This window comes from Patagioenas fasciata, chromosome 24, assembly GCF_037038585.1.
Source record: "Patagioenas fasciata isolate bPatFas1 chromosome 24, bPatFas1.hap1, whole genome shotgun sequence".
NCBI classification, from domain to species: Eukaryota; Metazoa; Chordata; class Aves; order Columbiformes; family Columbidae; genus Patagioenas; species Patagioenas fasciata.
Genome location: NC_092543.1, coordinates 609743 through 628054, shown reverse-complemented (window position 1 = coordinate 628054; position 18312 = coordinate 609743). Strand labels below are relative to the sequence as shown.

The window sequence follows — 18312 nt, the reverse complement described above, 5'->3', positions numbered from 1 at the left end:
TCGCTGCTGCTGTCGCTGCCTGAGGAGCCGCAGCAGCCGCCGCTTGTCCGCCCCCCACGTCCCCCCGATCGCTGCTGCTGTCGCTGCCTGAGGAGCCGCAGCAGCCGCCGCTTGTCCGCCCAGCCCCGACTGCCCCCCCCCAATCGCCGCCGCTGCCGCCCCCGCCACCCCCCTTCTCCCGCCATCCCGGTGTCACAACGGGGACTTTGAGCGCGGCTGTGGAGGCAGCAGCTGTTCTGATAGCGAAGCCAAACCGGACCGGGAAACAGGACCGGGAACCAGGAACCGTGGCAGGGAAGTTTTCCCTTGGAGCAAACAAACCCCAGGTGTTCTTCAATGTTTATTGAGAAAGCAGAGTCAGGATGTACCAGTAGTCCGATCAGTGACCTTCTAAGACAAGGTGGGGTCCTGGGATGTCACAATGGGCCCCAGTGACAAAGAGGGTCCCCATGGTGCCACAATGGGCCCTGGGGACAAGGGGGGTCTCACCCTGTAACAATGGGCCCTGGGGACAAACGGGGTCCTGGGACGTCACAATGGGTCCTGGGGATAAACGGGGTCCCCAGGATGTCACAATGGGCACTTGAGACAAAGGTGGGGTCCCCATTGTGTCACAATGCGTCCGCAGTAACAAGAGGGTTCCCCATGGTGTCACAATGGGCCCTGGGGACAATTGGGGGTCCTGGGATGTCACAATGGGCCCTGAGGACAATAGGGTTCCCCATGGTGTCAAAATAAGCCCTGGTGACATACGGAGCTCCCCAGGATGTCACAATGGGCCCTGGGGACAAAGAGGGGTCCCCAGGATGTTCACAATGGGCCCTGGAGACAGTGGGGGGTCCAGAAGTGTCACAATGGGCCCTGGGGACAAAGGGGGCTCCCCAGGATGTCACAATGGGCTCTGGGGACAGAGGGGGTCCCCACGGTGTCACAATGGGCCCTGGGGACAAAGGGAGGTCCTAAGACGTCACAGTGGGCCCTGGGGACAAAGTGGGGTCCCCTGAATGTCACAATGGGACCTGCAGACAAAGGGGGGTCCTGGGATGTCACAATGGGCCCCAGTGACAAAGGGGGTCCCCAGGATGTCACAATGGGCCCTGGGGACAAAGAGGGGTCCCCTGAATGTCACAAAGGGCCCTGGGGACAAGGGGGTGTCCTGGGATGTCACAATGGACCCTGGGGACAAATAGCAGTTCCCTGAATATCACAATGGGCCCTGGAGACAAGGGGTGTCCTGGGATGTCACAATGGGCCCCAGTGACAAAGGGGGTCCCTATGGTGCCAAAATGGGCCCTGGGGACAAAGGGGGTCCCCAGGAAGTCACAATGGGCCCTGGGGACAAAGGGGGCTCCTGGGATGTCACAATGGGACCTGGGACAACGGGGGGTCCCCAGGATGTCACAATGAGCCCTGGGGACAAGCAGGGTACCCACGGTGTCACAATGGGCCCTGGGGACAAAGGGGGGTCCCGAGGATGTCACAATGGGCCCTGGGGACAATTGGGGGATCCTGGGATGTCACAATGGGCCCTGGGGACAAAGAGGAGTCCCCTAAATGTCACAATGGGCCCTGGAGACAGAGGGGCTCCCCATGGTGCCACAATGGGCCCTGAGGAAAAAGCGGGGTCGCCAGGATGTCACAATGGGCTCTTGGAAAAATGGAGGGTCCTGGGACGTCACAATGGGCCCTGGGGACAAAGGAGGTCCCCAGGATGTCACAATGACACCTTGGGACAACGGGGCCATTGTGGACATCACTATGGGTCCTGGGAACAAAGTGGGGTCCCCAGGATGTCACAATAGGCCCTGGGGACAAAGAGGGGTCCCCTGAATGTCACAATGGGCCCTGGGGACAAAGGGGGTCCCCAGGATTTCACAATGGGCCCTGGGGACAAAGGGAGGCCCCACACTGTCACAATAGGCCCTGGGGACAAACGGGGTCCCCAGGATGTCACAATGGGCCCTGGGGACAAGGGGGTCCCCAGGATCTCACAATGGACCCTGGGGACAAAGGGGGGGCCTGGGACGTCACAATTGGCCCTGGGGACAATGGGGGGTCCTGGGATGTCACAATGAGCCCTGGGCACAATTGGGGGGTCCTTAGATGTCACAACGGGCTCTGGGGACAAAGGGCGTCTCCAGGATGTCACAATGGGCCCTGGGGACAAAGGGGGTCCCCAGGTTGTCACAATGGGCTCTGGGGACAACGGGGATTCCAACGGTGTCACAATGGGCCCTTGGGACAAAGCCTATCCCCTGAATGTCACAATGGGCCCTGGGGACAAAGGGGGTCCCCAGGATGTCACAATGGGCTCTGGGGACAATGGGAGGTCCGGGGACGTCACAATGGGCCCTGGGGACAAAGGGGGGTCCTGGGACGTCACAATGGGCCCTGGTGACAAAGGGGGTCCCCCGGAAGTCACAATGGGTCCTGGGGACAAAGTGAGGTCCTGGGAAGTCACAATGGGCCCCAGTGACAAAGGGGGTCCCAATGGTGCCACAATGGTTCCTGGGGAAAAAGGGCGTCCCCAGGATGTCAGAATGGGCTCTGGGGACAAGGGGGGGTCCTGGGACATCACAGTGGGCCCTGGGGAACAAGGGGGTCCCCAGGATGTCACAATGGGCTCTGGGGACAAGGGGGGGTCCCCATAGTGTTACAATGGGGCCCAGTGACAAGGGTGGTCCCCACGGTGCCACGGTGGGCCCTGGAGACAAGGGGGGTCCCCAGGATGTCACAATGGGCTCTGGGGACAAGGGGGGTCCCCACGGTGTCACAATGGGCCTTGGGTACACAGTGGGGTCCTGGGATGTCACTTTGGGCCACAGTGACAAAAGGGGTCCCCATGGTGTCACAATGGGCCCTGGGGACAATGGGAGGTCCTGGGATGTCACAATGAGCCCCGGGGACAAACGAGGGTCGCTATGGTGTCACAATGGGTCCCCAGTGACAAGTGGGGTCCTGAGATGTCACAATGGGTCCTTGGGACAATGGGGGGTCCTGGGATGTCACAATGAGCCCTGGGGACAAACGGGGGTCCCCATGGTGTCACAATGGGTCACCAGTGACAAGGGGGGTCCCCAGGATGTCACAATGGGCCCTGGGGACAATGGGGGTCCCCATGGTGTATACAATGGGTCCCAGTGACAAGGGGGGTCCCCAGGATGTCACAATGGGCCCTGGGGACAATTGGGGGTCCTGGGATGTGACAATGGGCCCTGGAGTCAAAGGGGTGTCCCCATGGTGTCACAATGGGCCCTGGGGACATAGGGGGGTCCTGGAATGTCACAATGGGCACTGGGAATAAAGAGGGGGTCCCCAGGGTGCAACTATGGGCCCTGGGGACAAGAGGGTCCCCAGGATGTCACAATGGGCCCTGAGGACAAGGGCAGGTCCCCATGGTGTCACAATGGGTCCGCAGTGACGAGGAGGGTCCCCATGGTGTCACAATTGGCCCTGGGGACAACGGGGGTCCCGATGGTGTCACAATGGGCCCTTGGGAAAAAGGCTGTCCCCTGAATGTCACAATGGGCCCTGGGGACAATGGGGGTCCCAAGGATGTCACAATGGGCTCTGGAGACAATGGGGGGTCCGGGGATGTCACAATGGGCCCTGGGGACAAAGAGGGGTCCTGGGACGTCACAATGGGCCCTGGTGACAAAGGGGGGTCCTGGGATGTCACAATGGGCCCTGGGGACAAAGGGGGCTCACCAGGATGTCACAATGGGCTCTGGGGACAAAGGGGTCCCCAGGATGTCACAATGGGCACTGGGGAGAAAGGGGTGGTCCCCATGGTGTCACAATGGGTCACCAGTGACAAGGGGAGTCCCCAGGATGTCACAATGGGCCCCGGGGATAAAAGGGGTACCCAGGATGCCACAATGGGCCCTGGGGACAACTGGGGGGTCCTGAGATGTCGCAATGTGCCCTGGGGACAAAACAATGTTCCCTGAGTGTCACAATGGGCCCTGGGGAAAAAGGGGGGTCCCCAGGATGCCACAATGGGCCCTGGAGACAACTGGGCGGTCCCCAGGACGTCACAATGGGCCCTGGAAACAACTGGGGTGTCCTGAGATGTCACAATGGGCCCTGGGGACAAAGGGGGATCCTGGGACGTCACAATGGCCCCTGGGGACAAAGGGAGTCCCCACCCTGTCACAATGGGCCCTGGGGACAAAGAGGGTCCCCAGGATGTCACAATGGACCCTGGGGACAAAGGGGGGTCCTGGGACGTCACAATGGGCCCTGGGGACAAAGGAGGTCCCCAGGATTTCACAATGGGCCATGGGGACAAGGGGGGTCCTGGAATGTCACAATGGGCCCTGGGGACAAAGGGGGTCCTGGGACATCACAATGGGCCCTGGGGACAATGGGGCGTCCTGATATGTTACAATGAACCCTGGGCACAATTGGGGGGTCCTTGGATGCCACAATGGGCCCTGGGGACAATGCGGGGTCCTGGGATGTCACAATGGGCCCCCTGGGGACAACGGGGGTCCCGACGGTGTCACAATGGGCCCTAGGGACAAAGGCTGTCCCCTGAATGTCACAATGGGCCCTGTGGACAATGGGGGTTCCCAGGATGTCACAATGGGCTCTGGGGACAATGGGGGATCCGGGGACGTCACAATGGGCCCTGGGGACAAACGGGGTCCCCAGCACGTCACAATGGGCCCCAGTGACAAAGGGGGTCCCAATGGTGCCACAATGGGTCCTGGGGAAAAAGGGGGTCCCCAGGATGTCACAATGGGACCTGGGGACAAGGGGGGGTCCCAATAGTGTTACAATGGGTCCCCAGTGACAAGGGGGGTCCCCCAAATTAGGCAGCCCCAAAACCAGCACCCCAAAATCCTCCATTCACAAACTCTGCACCCCTCAAACACTGCACCCCCACATGTGCACCCCCAAAATCATGTCCCCCTGAAACGCTGCACTTCAAAACCCTGCACCCCCAAACCCTACACCCCAAGGTCCTTCCCCCACCTCCTGGAACCCCAAACCCTGCACCCCAAAGAATTCCCTCCCAAACCTTGCACCTCCAAATCCTGCACCTCAAAGGCCTGGAAACCCAAGCCCTTCAACCCCATCCCTGCAACACCAAATCCTGTACCCCAAAAACAGCACCCCAGAATCCTGCACCCCAAATCTGTCACCCCCAAATCCTTCCCCCACCACCCTACACCCTCAGATCCTTCACCCCCATCCCCTGCACCCCAAAACCCCACACCTCCAAATCCTGAACCCTGAAACCCCGCACCCCCAAATCCTGTGCCCCAGTCCTGTGCACCCCACACTCTGCACCCCAAACGCTGCACTCTTAGACCTGACTTCTAAACCCTGCACCCCCAAATCCTGAAGCCCCAGATCCTTCCCTCCCATACCCTGCAGCCCCAAATCCTGAACCCCCAAATCCTGCACCCCTAATCCTCCACCCTCTTAACACTGCACCCCCAAAACCTGCACCACCAAATCCTTCACCCCCAAAACCTCCCTCCTCCAAACCCTGCACTTCAAAATGCTGCACCCCCAAATCCTTCTCCCCAACACCCTGCACCCCCAGATCCTGACCCCAAAACCCTGCACCCCAAATCCTGTACCCCAAAGCCCTGCACTCTGAAATCATACATGCCCAGAACGTGCACCCTAAACTGTGCACCCCAAAATCCTAAACCCCTTAACCCTGCACCCCCAAATCCTCCAGACCCATGTGCCGAACCCAGCACCCCAAAATCTACCCCCCAAAACCTACATCCCCAAATCCTGCACCCCCAGGTCCTGAACAGCCAAAATCTGCACCCCCAATTCTGCCTCCCCAAGACCTGCACCCCCAAATCTGCCTCCACAAGACCTTCACCCCCAGTCCCTGCTCCACCAAATCCTACACCCCAAACCCTGCACCCCCAACCTCCTGTACCCCAAATCCTGCCCCCACAAGTTGCACCCTAAAATCCTGCAGCCCAAATCCTGTCCTACCCAACCCTTCACCCCAAGATCCTGCTGCCCTAAACCCTGCACCCCTAAATTATCCCTCCCAGCCCTGCCCCCCAAACCCTGTCCCCCTAAAGCCTGACCCCGAAACCCTGCTCCCCAAAACCCTGCTACCCCCAATCTTGCACCCCCAGATCCTTCCCCCAACACCCTGCAATCCCAAACCCTGCACCCCCAATTCTGTCTCCCCAAATCCTTCACCCTCAAACCCCACACCACGGAACCTTGCACCCCGAAACCCCGTACTCCACAAGTTGCACCCTAAAAGCCCGAAGCCCCAAAACCTGTACCCCCAGATCCTTCCCTCCCAAACCCTGCACCCTGAAATCCCTCACCCCAAAGCCCTGCACCCCCAAATCCTGCCCTACCGAACCTTGCACTACAAACCCCTACACCCCAAAATCCTGCACGCTTAAACCCTGCAGCCCCACATCCCACCTAACCCTGCCCCCCAAATCCTTCCCCCTGACCCTGCACCCTGAAACCCTTCACCCCCAGATCATACACCCCCAAACCCTGCCCCTCGAAAGCATTCACCCCCTAACACTGCACCCCCAAATCCTGGAACCCCAAACCTTGATTTCCCAAACCCTGCGCCCCAAAACCCTGCACTTCCAAACCTTGCACCCCCTGATCCTGCACCCCAAAACCCAGCACCCCAGACCCCTGCACACCTAAATTCTGCACCCCCAGGTCCTAAACATGTGAACCCTGCACCCACAAACCCTGCGCCCCGAATTCCTCCATCCCCACGTCATGAACCCCCAAACTCTGCTCCCCAAAATCCTGCACCCCCAAACCCTGCCCTTCTAGATCCTGCTCCCCAATACCCTGCACCCTCAGGTTCTGAACCCGCAAATCCTGCTCCCCCAACCCCTGCCCTACCAAACCCTTCAGCCCAAACCCTGCCCCCCCAGATCCTTCTCTCCCAAATCCTGCACCCCCCATTGTGCTGTCCAAACTGTGCCCCCCGAGGTCCTGACCCTTCCAAACCTGCACCCCCAAATTCTGCCTCCCCAAGCCTGCACCCCCAAACCCTGTACTCCAAAATCCTGCACTCCCAAGCCCGGATCCCCCGAAATCCTGCCCACCCAGACCCTGCACCCCGAAATTCTGCCCCACACAAACTTACCCCCCCAGCCCTGATTGCCCTAATCCTGCACCCCAGATCCTTGCCCCCAAACCCTTCACCCCAAACCTGGCATCCCAAACCCTGCACCCCAAATATCTCACCCCCAGATCCTTCCCCACTGCCTTTCACCCCCAGATCCTGACCCCCAAACCCCGCACCCCCAAATCCTTCACCCCAAAACCAATGCAACCCACACTGCGCAACGTTAAATTTCCCCCCAAACCCCTGCACCCCAAACCCCTGATCTCCCAAACTCTGCACCCCAGAACCCCGCACCCCCACATTCTGCCAACAAACCCCTGTCCCCCAGGCTCTGCAGCCCTAAATCGTGCACCTCCTCATCCAGCCCCCCAAACAATGCACCCCCAGATCCTTCCTCAGCACCCTGCACCCCAAATTCCCCACCCAAACCCCTGCACCCCCAAGTCCTGTACCCCAAAGCCCTGCACCAAAAATTCTGCCCCCCAACTCTGCACTCCCAAATCCTGCACCCCCACATCCTGCACCCTGAAACCCTGTGTCCCCCAGTCCTCCACCCCCAAAACCAATGCACCACCAAACCCTGCACCCCAAATCCCTGCAACCCCAAATCCCAACTAACCCTGCACCCCAAAATCCTCCACTCCAAAACCCTGCACCTCCAGATCCTTCCCTCAAACCCTGAACACCTGAACCCTGCACCTCAAAACCCTGCACCCCAAATCCTGACCCCCAGATAATGTCCCCAAAACCCCTACATCTCCGATTCTTCCCCCTAAGCTCTGCACCCTTAAAACGTGCACCCCTAAATTCTGCACCCCCAAATCCTTCCTCCCAAGCCACGAACCCCCCAAACCTGTGATACCAAACCCTGCAACCCTGAACCCTGCGCCCCCAAACCCTGTACATCCCATAATCCTGTACCCCCAGATACTGCTCCCCAAAACCCTGCACCCCCAAACTGTATACCCGAAATGCTGCCATCCCCAAACTCGCACCCCAAACCCTGCACCCTAAAATCAAGTCCTCCCCCAACTTGCACTCAAAACGCTGCCCCCTAAGCTTTGCACCCCCAAATGCTGACCCCCAAACCCCGTGCCCCCAAATCCCACCACCCTAAATCCTTCCCCCTAATCAATGCACTTCCAAACCTTGCACCCCCAAATCCTCAACCCCATGTCCTGAACCCCAAAACCCTGCACCCCCAATTCTGCCTCCCCAAACCCGGTACCCACGGGTTCTGCACCCCAAACTCTGCACCCACAGGTTCTGAACCCCAAACTCCTGCTCCCCCAAGCCCTGCCCCCCAAACTCTGCACCCTCAATTCCCGCACTACCAAACCCTGCACCCCCAGATCCCTCACCCAGACCTGCACCCCAAATCTGGCCTCACCCAGCCCTGTGCCCCAAAACCCAAGATCCTGCTCGCCTACATCTTGAACACCCAAACCTTGCACCATCAGATTTTGCACCCTCAAATCCTGCACCCCAAAAGTATTCATGCCCAAATCCTGCACCCCCAGATCCTGCACCCCAAAACCTTCACTACAAACCCTGCACCCTCCACCACCTTAGCACTGCACGCCCAAACCCTGCACCCCCAAATCCTGCACCCCAAATCCTGCTCCTTCAAACCCTTTGCCCCCAAATTTTACCCCCCTAGACCTGCACCCCCAAGCCTTTCTCCCTAAAACCCTACACCCCCGAATTCTGCACCCTAAACCCTGCACCGCCACATCCTTCCTGCAAGACTCTGCACCCCAAAATCGAGCACCCCAGATCCCGCACTTCACTGCATCCCTGAACCCCGAACCCTAAATCCTGCACCCAGATCCTGCAGCCCAAAGCGAGCACCCTAAAATCAAGTCCCCCCAAACCTGCACTGAAAATGCTGAACCCCAAATCCTGCCCCCCAGATCCTGCACCCTCAGATCCTCCTGCCAAAAACCCTGCACCCCAAACCCTGAACTCCCAAACTCTGCACCCAGAGCCCTGCACCCTCAAATCCTGCACCCCTATCCCTGAACACACGACCCCTGCACCCCCAACCTCACCCGAAAGTCCTGCACCCCCAAATCCTGCTCTACCAAACCCTTCAGTGCAAACCCCTGCACCCCAAGATTGTGCTGCCCTAAACACTGAACCCCCAAATCCTGCAGCCCCAGATCCTTGCCTCCCAAAACTCTGCACCCCCAAATCCTGCACCCCAAATCTCTCACCCCCAAATCCTTCCCCCACCACCCTGCAGCCTCAAATCCTTCACCCCCATCCCCTGCACCCCAAAACTCCACACGTCCAAATCCTGAACCCTGAAACCCCGCACCCCCAAATCCTGTGCCCCAGTCCTGTGCACCCCACTCTGCAACCTTAAATTTCCCCCCAAATCCCTGCACCCCAAACTCTGCACTCTTAGACCTGACTTCTAAACCCTGCACCCCCAAACGGTGCACCCCCAAATCCTGAAGCCCCAGATCCTTCCCTCCCATACCCTGGAGCCCCAAATCCTGAACCCCACAAATCCTGCACCCCTAATCCTCCACGCCCTTAACACTGCACCCCCAAAACCTGAACCACCAAATCCTTCACCCCCAAAACCTCCCTCCTCCAAACCCTGCACTCCAAAATGCTGCACCCCCAAATCCTTCTCCCCAACACCCTGCACCCCCAGATCCTGACCCCAAAACCCTGCACCCCAAATCCTGTACCCCAAAGCCCTGCACTCTCAAATCATACATGCCCAGAACGTGCACCCTAAACTCTGCACCCCAAAATCCTAAACCCCTTAACCCTGCACCCCAGATCCTTCCCTCCCATAACTGGCACCCTGAAATCCCTCACCCCAAATCCCTGCACGCTCAAATCCTCCAGCCCACAAGTCCTGCACCCCCAGGTCCTGAACACCTGAACCCTGCAGACCCAAATGCTGCACCCAGAACTCTTGGTGCCCAAATCCCTGCACCCAAAAGTCTGTCTCCCGAACCTTCACACCAAAGCCCTGCACCCCAATATCCAAAAGCATCCTGTTGTGACTGGCCCAGATGCTCCGTGCATCCTTGGCATAGAGCACCATCATCATCCAACCACCATCATCATCCAACCACCATCATCATCCAAACACCACCATCATCATCCAACCACCACCATCATCATCCAACCACCATCATCATCCAACCACCACCATCATCATCCAACCACCACCATCATCATCCAACCACCATCATCATCCAACCACCACCATCATCATCCAACCACCAACATCATCATCATACCACCATCATCATCCAACCACCATCATCATCATCCAACCAACCAATCCTGAACCCAACCAGTGACCCCATCACCCAATCAGTGACTCCACAACCCAACCAATGACTCCATCGTTCAACCAATGACCCCATCACGCAATCAGTGACCCCATGACCCAACCAATGACCCCATCATTCAACCAATGACCCCATCATTCAACCAATGACCCCATTATTCAACTAATGACCCCATCACCCAACCAGTGACTCCATGACCCAACCAATGACCCCAGGGACCACAGTGCTACCATCTGCCATGGGCTGATCCAGACCACGCTGGAGCAAGGTGAAGCTCCAGAACACTTGCAATACATTGATGACATCATCGTATGGGGCGACACAGCGAAAGAAGTCTTCAAAAAAGGTGAGAGAATAATTCCTGTTCTTTTGGATGCTGGTTTTGCCATAAAACGAAGCAAGGTCAAGGGACATGCACGGGAGATCCAGTTTTTAGGAATAAAATGGCAAGATGGCCGTCGTCAGATCCCAGTGGATGTGATCAACAAAACTGCAGCAATGTCTCCACCTACTAATAAAAAGGAGACACAGACTTTCTTGGGCGTTGTAGGTTTTTGGAGAATGCACATTCCTGACCACAGCCACATTGTGAGCCCTCTCTATCGAGTGACTCGTAAAAAGAACCAATTTGAGTGGGGCCCTGAACAACGCCAAGCCTTTGAACAAATGAAGCGTGAGATAACTCATGCGGTGGCCCTGGGACCAGTCCGAACTGGACCAGATGTTAAAAATGTGCTCTACACCGCAGCCGGAGATAATGGACTTACCTGGAGCCTCTGGCACAAAGCACCAGGAGAAACCCGAGGTCGACCCTTAGGTTTTTGGAGTCGAGGATACAAAGGATCTGAGGCCAACTGTACTCCAACTGAAAAGGAGATACTGGCAGCATATGAAGGAGTTGGAGCTGCTTCAGAAGTGATGGGCACTGAAGCACAGCTCCTCCTGCACCTCGACTGCCGGTGCTGAGCTGGGTGTGCAAAGGGACGGTTCCCTCTCCACATCATGGCACCGAAGTTACATGGAGTAAATGGATTGCACTGATCACGCAATGAGCTCGAATTGGGAGTCCCAACCGTCCAGGGATCTTGGAAGTGATTACAGACTGGCCAGAAAGCAAAGACTTTGGGATGTCTGCAGATGAGGAGGAAGTAAAACGTGCTGAAGAAGCACCACCATATAATCCGCTTTCAGAGACTGATAAGCAGTGTGCACTGTTCACAGGTGGATCCTGTCGTCTGTAGGAAAACATCGAAGGTGAAAGCTGCTGTGTGGAGTCCCACACGACAAGTTACAGAAGCCACTGAAGGACAAGGTGAATCCAGTCAGTTTGCAGCAGTGAAAGCCATCCAGCTGGCTTTGGACATTGCCGAACGAGAGAAGTGGCCAATGCTTTGTCTCTATACTGACTCATGGATGGGAGCAAATGCCTTGTGGGGGTGGCTACGGCAATGGAAGAAAAGCAACTGGCAGCGCAGAGGTGAAACCATTGGGAACCACGCTGTGGCAAGACATTGCTGCTCGGCTGGAGAGCCTGCCTGGGGAAGTTGGTCATGTAGATGCTCATGTGCCTAAAAGTCGAGCCACCGAGGAACATCGAAACAACCAACAAGCAGATCAAGCTGCTAAGGTTAAAGTAGCTGAGGTGGACTTGGACTGGCAACATAAAGGTGAACTTTTCTTAGCTCGGTGGGCCCATGGTGCTTCAGGGCATCAAGGTAGAGATGCAACATGAAAATGGGCTCGTGATCGAGGGGTGGATTTAACTATGGACACTGTTTCACAGGTTATTCATGAATGTGAAACTTGCGCCGAAATCAAACAAGCAAAACGGTTAAAGCCTGTATGGTATGGGGGGCGATGGTTAAAGTGTAAGTATGGAGAAGCTTGGCAGATTGATTATATTACACTTCCACAAACACGTCAAGGTAAGCGTTATGTACTTACAATGGTGGAAGCAACCACCGGATGGTTGGAAACATCTGCCGTACCTCCTGCTACAGCCCGAAATACCATCTTGGGCCTTGAGAAGCAAGTCCTTTGGTGGCCGGGTACGCCAGAAAGAATTGAATCAGACAATGGTACTCATTTCAAAAACAGTATTATAGACAATTGGGCCAAAGAACATGGTATTGAGTGGGTGTATCATATTCCATATCATGCACCAGCCTCTGGGAAAACTGAAAGGTGCAATGGTTTGTTAAAAACTACACTAAAGGCACTGGGTGGTGGAGCCTTTAAAAACTGGGATTCACATTTAGCAAAAGCCACTTGGTTGGTCAACACCAGGGGATCAACCAATCGAGCCGGGCCTGCCCAATCAGAAATTCTATGGACTGTAGAAGGAGATAAAGTCCCTGTAGTACACATGGAAAATATCTTAGGAAAGGCAGTCTGGGTTCCTCCTGCCTCGGGCACAGGCAAACCTATTCGTGGGATTGTTTTTGCCCAGGGACCTGGCAGCACCTGGTGGGTGATGCTTAAGGATGGAGAAGTTCGGTGTGCACCTCAAGGGGATTGGATTTTAGGTGAAAATATGCAATGCTGAACTGTACGATGTGAATTGCCGCATGAACAATGTTTAATAAGTGTCTTTCAGATCAAGACAATGGTGATGAAACCAGCGCTGGCTTCTTCGAGTGGCGCCCGACACCTTCTTGGAAGTTGGTGTCCTTAACCCACCAACAGGGGTCATGAGATGCACTTGGACCATTTTCCCTGCCCTGGGAGACTGTGGTGACAAAATGAACTTAATGAACTTTTCAAAGGATGGTCCACTGATTAATTACTCCTGTGTATATATGTACATATGTATATATATATAGTAGTAGTGATTAATTAGATTGTATTGATAGATTGTATTGATAAGGTTTAAGTATTCAGTGAATGTCATATGATAAGGGGTGGAATGTCCTGGTTTTGTTAAAAACAAGTTTCTCTTTTAGTGAATTTGCCTGTCAGCCAAAGCCTTCATGTCAGCTGCATTTTCCTGGAGAACCCAACACATGTTTTGGTTAAACCCAGCAAGGGAATGCAAACTTATTGACAAGCACGGATGGACATCTCGCGAGAGGGGCAACGAGAAAACTGATGTCCGAGAGACTGACCAACGGTGAATAACATTCCATTCACGTGAATACTTCATATAAAAGTGGGAGATCACGAGGATCTCGCCCCTTTTCCCTTTCTCCCTTTTTTCCTCATGGCCGACATCAGGAGAGGACCTTGCTGGTCGTCCCTGCGAACGGAGGCCAGTGAGAGACTGAATCCAGCTCCGGTTGGCTGCAGAGTCTGATCCAGGACTTTGGGTGCTGGCTCTGCAGTTGCTCAGACTTACAAGATTGGTTTTGTATATTTGTATTATTTTCTCTGTTCTCATCAGTAGCATCAGTAAAACATCTTGAACTTTTCCAGCTCTCTTCCCTCTGTGCTTCTTCCCCTCCCGATCGCCTGTGCTGAGTGGGAAGGGGGGAGAGGGAGGGGCAAAAGGGGGAATTGGGGGGGGGAGAGGAGGTTGACAACACATCTGCCAGGGTTTGATTGTCACCCCGCAATCTTAACCCTCGACAGGGACAAAGGGGGTCCTGGGATGTCACAATGGGCCCTGGGGACAAAGGGCGGTCGCCAGGATATCACAATGGGCTCTGGTGACAATGGGGTCCCCAGGATGTCACAATGGGCCCTGGGGACAAGTTGGGGTCCCCTGAATTTCACAATGGGCCCTGGGGACAAAGAGGGCTCCCCAGCATATCACAATGGGCCCTGGGGACAATGGGGGGTCCTGGGACGTCACAATGGGCCCTGGGGACAAGGGGGGGTCCCCAGGATGTCACAATGGGCCCTGGGGACAAAGAGCGTCCCCAGCATGTCACAATGGGCCCTGGGGACAAAGGGGGTCCCCACGGTATCAGAATGGGCCCTGGGGACAAAGGGGGGTCCCCTGAATGTCACAATGGGCCCTGGGGACAATGGGGGGTCCTGGGATGTCTCAATGAGCCCTGCGGACAAGGGTGGTACCCACGGTGTCACAATGGGCCCTGGGCACAACGGGGGGTCCCCATAGTGTCACAATGGGTCCTGGGGACAATGGGGGGTCCTGGGACGTCACAATGGGCCCTGGGGACAAGGGGGGGTCCCCAGGATGTCACAATGGGCCCTGGGGAAAAAGAGGGGTCCCCTGAATGTCACAATGGGCCCTGGGGACAAGGGGGTGCAGAGGATGTCACAATGGGCCCTGGGGACAATGGGGGGTCCTGGGATGTCACAATGGGCCCTGGGAACAATGGGAGTCCCCAGGGTGTCACAATGGGCCTTGGGAACAAGGGGGTCCCCCAGATATCACAATGGGCCCTGGGGACAATGTAAGGTCCTGGGCTGTCACAATGAACCCTGAGGACAAGGGGGGTCCCCAGGATGTCACAATGAAGTCTTGGGACAAAGGGGGTCCCCAGGATGTCACAATGGGCCCTGGGGACAAAGCGGGGGTCCTGGAATCTCACAATGGGCCCCAGTGACAAAGGGGGTCCCTATGGTGCCACAATGGGCCCTGGGGACAAAGGGGGTCCCCTGGATGTCACAATGGGCTCTGGGGACAAGGAGGGTCCCCAGGATGTCACAATGGGCCCTGGGGACAAAGGGGGTCCCCACGGTATCAGAATGGGCCCTGGGGACAAGGGGGGTCCCCTGAATGTCACAATGGGCCCTGGGGACAATGGGGGGTCCTGGGATGTCACAATGAGCCCTGCAGACAAGGGTGGTACCCACAGTGTCACAATGGGCCCTGGGCACAAGGGGGGGTCCCCATAGTGTCACAATGGACCCTGGGGACAAGGGGGTGCCGAGGATGTCACAATGGGCCCTGGGGACAATGGGGGGTCCTGGGACCGCACAATGGGCCCTGAGGACAATGGTGGGTCCCCTGAATGTCAAAATGGGCCCTGGGGACAAAGGGGGGTCCGCAGGATGTCACAATGGGCACTGGGGACAAAGGGGGGGTCCCCAGTATGTCACAATGGGCCCCGGGGACAATGTGGGGTCCTGGGATTTCACAATGGGCCCCAGTGACAAAGGGGGTCCCCTGAATGTCACAATGGGTCCTGGGGACAATGGGGGGTCCTGGGACGTCACAATGGGCCCTGGGGACAAGGGGGGGTCCCCAGGATGTCACAATGGGCCCTGGGGACAAAGAGGGGTCCCCTGAATGTCACAATGGGCCCTGGGGACAAGGGGGTGCAGTGGATGTCACAATGGGCCCTGGGGACAATGGGGGGTCCTGGGACGTCACAATGGGTCCTGGGGACAAGGGGGGGTCCCCAGGATGTCAGAATGGGCCCTGGGGACAAAGAGGGGTCCCCTGAATGTCACAATGGGCCCTGGGGACAAGGGGGTGCAGTGGATGTCACAATGGGCCCTGGGGACAATGGGGGGCATCCAGGATGTCAGAATGAGTCCTGAGGACAAGGGGGGGTCCCCATGGTGTCACAATGGGTCCCCAGTGACAAGGAGGGGTCCCCATGGTGTCACAATAGGCCCTGGGGACAAAGTGGGGTCCAAGAATGTCACAATGGGCCCTGGGGACAAAAGGGGTTGCCATAGTGCCACAATGGGCCCTGGGGTCAAAGGGGGTCCCCATGGTGCTACAATGGGCCCTGGGGACAAAGGCGGGTCCTGGGATGTCACAATGAGCCCTGGGGACAAAGGGGGTGTCCCCATGGTGCCACAATGGACCCTGGGGACAAGGGGGGGTCCTGGGATGTCACAATGAGCCCTGGGGACAAGGAGGGATCCCCAGGATGTCACAATGGGCCCTGGGGACAATGGGGGGTCCTGGGACGTCACAATGGGTCCTGGGGACAAGGGGGGGTCCCCAGGATGTCAGAATGGGCCCTGGGGACAAAGAGGGGTCCCCTGAATGTCACAATGGGCCCTGGGGACAAGGGGGTGCAGAGGATGTCACGATGGGCCCTGGAGACAATGGGGGGTCCTGGGACATCACAATGGGCCCTGGGGACAAGGAGGGATCCCCAGGATGTCACAATGGGCCCTGGGGACAATGGGGGGTCCTGGGACGTCACAATGGGCCCTGGGGACAAGGGGGGGTCCCCAGGATGTCACAATGGGCCCTGGGGACAAGGGCGTGCCGAGGATGTCACAATGGGCCCTGGGGACAATGGGGGGTCCTGGGATGTCACAATGGGCCCTGGGGACAAGGTGGGGTCCCCAGGATGTCACAATGGGCCCTGGGGACAAGGGCGTGCCGAGGATGTCACAATGGGCGCTGGGGACAATGGGGGGTCCTGGGATGTCACAAAGGGCCCTGGGGACAAGGTGGGGTCCCCAGGATGTCACAATGGGCCCTGGGGACAAGGGGGGTCCCCACGGTGTCACAATGGGCCCTGGGGACAATGGGGGGTCCTGGGATGTCACAATGAGCCCTGCAGACAAGGGTGGTACCCACAGTGTCACAATGGGCCCTGGGCACAAGGGGGGGTCCCCATAGTGTCACAATGGACCCTGGGGACAAGGGGGTGCCGAGGATGTCACAATGGGCCCTGGGGACAATGGGGGGTCCTGGGACCTCACAATGGGCCCTGAGGACAATGGTGGGTCCCCTGAATGTCAAAATGGGCCCTGGGGACAAAGGGGGGTCCGCAGGATGTCACAATGGGCACTGGGGATAAAGGGGGGGTCCCCATGGTGTCACAATGGGCCCAAGTGACAAGGAGGGTCCCCACGGTGCCACGATGGGTCCTGGGGACAAGGGCGTCCCCCAGATGTCACAATGGGCCCTGGGGACAATGGGAGGCCCCAAGGTGTTCAGAACGAGCCCTAGGGACAAAGTGGAATCCTGGAATGTCACAATGGCCCCCAGTGACAAAGGGGTTCCCCATGGTGCCACAATGGGCCCTGGGGACAAAAGGGGTCCCCAGGATTTCACAATAGCACTGGGGACAAAGGGGGGTCGTGGGATGTCACAATGGGCCCTGGGGACAAGGGAGATCCCCATGGTGTCACAATAAGCCCTGGGGACAAAGGGTGGTCCTGGGACATTTCAATGGGCCCTGGGGACAAAGGGGGGTCCCCATGGTGTCACAATGGGCCCTGGGGACAAGGGGGTCCCCCAGATATCGCAATGGGCCCTGGGGACAAAGTAAGGTCCTGGGCTGTCACAATGGACCCTGAGGACAAGGGGGGTCCCCCAGATGTCACAATGGGCCCTGGGGAGCAGGGGGGGTCCTGGGATGTCACAATGGGCCCCAGTGACAAAGAGGGTCCTCATGGTGCCACAATGGGCCCCAGTGACAAAGGGGGTCCCCTGGATGTCACAATGGGCTCTGGGGACAATGGGGGGTCCTGGGACGTCACAATGGGCCCTGGGGACAAGGAGGGCACCCCAGGATGTCACACAGGGCCCTGGGGACAATGGCGGGTCCTGGGACGTCACAGTGGGCCCTGGGAACAAGGGGGGGTCCCCAGGATGTCACAATGGGCCCTGGGGACAAAGAGGGGTCCCCTGAATGTCACAATGGGCCCTGGGGACAAGGGGGTGCCGAGGATGTCACAATGGGCCCTGGGGAAAATGGGGGTCCTGGCACGTCACGATGGGCCCTGGGGACAAGGAGGGATTCCCAGGATGTCACAATGGGCCCTGGGGACAAGGGGGTGTCCCCAGGATGTCACAATGGGCCCTGCGGACAAGGGTGGTACCCACGATGTCACAATGGTCACTGGGACAAGGGGGGGTCCCTATAGTGTCACAATGGGTCCTGGGGACAAGTGGGGTCCCCTGAAAGTCACAATGGGCCCTGGGGACAATGTGGGGTCCTGGGATGTCACAATGGGCCCCAGTGACAAACGGGGGCCCCTGAATGTCACAATGGGCCCTGGGGACAGTGG

The 18312-nt window shown here is 57.6% G+C and overlaps 1 long non-coding RNA gene across 1 annotated transcript; it reads right to left on the bottom strand.

The window, feature by feature from the left end:
• Positions 1–10766: 10766 nt before the first annotated feature.
• LOC139825547 (uncharacterized) lies at positions 10767–12052 on the bottom strand. The gene is made up of 2 exons (XR_011735643.1): positions 11187–12052; positions 10767–10930 (listed from the first exon to the last, which is right to left on the bottom strand). It is a non-coding gene; the product is annotated as an uncharacterized lncRNA (long non-coding RNA).
• Positions 12053–18312: the final 6260 nt, after the last annotated feature.